Source organism: Saccoglossus kowalevskii, chromosome 17 (assembly GCF_978046115.1).
Source record: "Saccoglossus kowalevskii chromosome 17, keSacKowa6.1, whole genome shotgun sequence".
In the NCBI taxonomy this organism is placed as follows: Eukaryota; Metazoa; Hemichordata; class Enteropneusta; family Harrimaniidae; genus Saccoglossus; species Saccoglossus kowalevskii.
Genome location: NC_140657.1, coordinates 29345251 through 29347750, shown reverse-complemented (window position 1 = coordinate 29347750; position 2500 = coordinate 29345251). Strand labels below are relative to the sequence as shown.

Here is a 2500-nt window from a genome sequence, read left to right as displayed (position 1 = left end):
AAATCTACTATCACACTGAATTCATACTAAGAAAGCGACAATAAAGGTCGCAACATAGTAAATGTTTATCATTCAGTGGAATATCATGTATTGAACATAACTTACTTTCAATTTATCAGTAAACTAAGTGATTGGTAATTGTTTTCCTTAGGTCACGTCATATATTATATCACTCAATACACACGTCACAGGAAAATTACATTATCATAAAATACCTTGTAGGATGTCATAAAAATGAAAAATAAAAAAATACAGACGCATTAAGTGCATGTAAGTACTGACTCTGTGGCGCAATGGTAGCGCGTCTGACTCCAGATCAGAGGGTTGCGTGTTCGAATCACGTCAGGATCATAGAGGTCGATGGGTTTAGGGACTAAATACGAATTGTGAGCTTTACCATTTTGAACAGGAATATCATGAATAGATCAAAGTACTCCATAACTGTTGTTTTTGAATAGTTGACCCAAAATCTACTATCACACTGAATTCATACAAAGAAAGCGACAATAAAGGTCGCAACATAGTAAATGTTTATCATTCAGTGGAATATCATGTATTGAACATAACTTACTTTCAATTTATCAGTAAACTAAGTGATTGGTAATTGTTTTCCTTAGGTCACGTCATATATTATATCACTCAATACACATGTCACAGGAAAATTACATTATCATAAAATACCTTGTAGGATGTCATAAAAATGAAAAATAATAAAATACAGACGCATTAAGTGCATGTAAGTACTGACTCTGTGGCGCAATGGTAGCGCGTCTGACTCCAGATCAGAAGGTTGCGTGTTCGAATCACGTCAGGGTCATTGAGGTCGATGGGTTTAGGGACTAAACACGAATTGAGAGCTTAACAATTGTGAACAGGAATAGATCAAAGTACTCTATAACTGTTGTTTTGGAATAGTTGACCCAAAATCTACTATCACACTGAATCCATACACAGAAAGCGAGAATTAAGGTAGCAACATAGTAAATGTTTATCGTTCAGTGGAATATCATGTGTTGAACATAACTTACTTTCAATTTATCAGTAAACTAAGTGATTGGTAATTGTATTCCTTAGGTCACGTCATATATTATATCACTCAATACACATGCCACAGGAAAATTACATTTTCATAAAATACCTTGTAGGATGTCATAAAAATGGAAAATAAAAAAATACAGATGCATTAAGGGCATGTAAGTACTGACTCTGTGGCGCAATGGTAGCACGTCTGACTCCAGATCAGAAGGTTGCGTGTTCGAATCACGTCAGGGTCATTGAGTTCGATGGGTTTATGGACGGAAAACGAATTGTGCGCTGAACAATTTTGAACAGGAATATCATGAATAGATCAAAGTACTACATAACTGTTGTTTTGGAATAGTTGACCCAAAATCTACTATCACACTGAATTCATACAAAGAAAGCGACAATAAAGGACGGAACATAGTAAATGTTTATCATTCAGTGGAATATCATGTATTGAACATAACTTACTTTCAATTTATCAGTAAACTAAGTGATTGGTAATTGTTTTCCTTAGGTCACGTCATATATTATATCACTCAATACACATGTCACAGGAAAATTACATTATCATAAAATACCTTGTAGGATTTCATAAAAATGAAAAATAAAAAAATACAGACGCATTAAGTGCATGTAAGTACTGACTCTGTGGCGCAATGGTAGCACGTCTGACTCCAGATCAGAAGGTTGCGTGTTCGAATCACGTCAGGGTCATTGAGGTCGATGGGTTTAGGGACTAAATACGAATTGTGAGCTTTACCATTTTGAACAGGAATATCATGAATAGATCAAAGTACTCCATAACTGTTGTTTTTGAATAGTTGACCCAAAATCTACTATCACACTGAATTCATACAAAGAAAGCGACAATGAAGGTCGCAACATAGTAAATGTTTATCATTCAGTGGAATATCATGTATTGAACATAACTTACTTTCAATTTATCAGTAAACTAAGTGATTGGTAATTGTTTTCCTTAGGTCACGTCATATATTATATCACTCAATACACATGTCACAGGAAAATTACATTATCATAAAATACCTTGTAGGATGTCATAAAAATGAAAAATAAAAAAATACAGACGCATTAAGTGCATGGACTGATTCTGTAGCGCAATGGTAGCGCGTCTGACTCCAGTTCAGAAGGTTGCGTGTTCGAATCACGTCAGGGTCATTGAGGTCGATGGGTTTAGGGACTAAATACGAATTGTGAGCTTTACCATTTTGAACACGAATAGATCAAAGTACTCCATAACTGTTGTTTTGGAATAGTTGACCCAAAATCTACTGTCACACTGAATTCATACAAAGAAAGCGACAATAAAGGTCGCAACATAATAAATGTTTATCATTCAGTGGAATATCATGTGTTGAACATAACTTACTTTCAATTTATCAGTAAACTAAGTGATTGGTAATTGTTTTCCTTAGGTCACGTCATATATTATATCACGCAATACACATGTCACAGG

At 34.7% G+C, this 2500-nt stretch overlaps 5 non-coding genes across 5 annotated transcripts; all 5 read left to right on the top strand.

Annotated features, from left to right (window-relative positions):
• The first annotated feature begins 279 nt into the window (after window positions 1-279).
• On the top strand, window positions 280-351 carry TRNAW-CCA (transfer RNA tryptophan (anticodon CCA)). The gene has a single exon. It is a non-coding gene; the product is annotated as a tRNA-Trp (tRNA).
• Window positions 352-745: 394 nt separating this feature from the next.
• TRNAW-CCA (transfer RNA tryptophan (anticodon CCA)) lies at window positions 746-817 on the top strand. The gene has a single exon. It is a non-coding gene; the product is annotated as a tRNA-Trp (tRNA).
• Window positions 818-1202: 385 nt separating this feature from the next.
• TRNAW-CCA (transfer RNA tryptophan (anticodon CCA)) lies at window positions 1203-1274 on the top strand. The gene has a single exon. It is a non-coding gene; the product is annotated as a tRNA-Trp (tRNA).
• Window positions 1275-1668: 394 nt separating this feature from the next.
• TRNAW-CCA (transfer RNA tryptophan (anticodon CCA)) lies at window positions 1669-1740 on the top strand. Its single transcript has one exon. It is a non-coding gene; the product is annotated as a tRNA-Trp (tRNA).
• Window positions 1741-2130: 390 nt separating this feature from the next.
• On the top strand, window positions 2131-2202 carry TRNAW-CCA (transfer RNA tryptophan (anticodon CCA)). Its single transcript has one exon. It is a non-coding gene; the product is annotated as a tRNA-Trp (tRNA).
• Window positions 2203-2500: the final 298 nt, after the last annotated feature.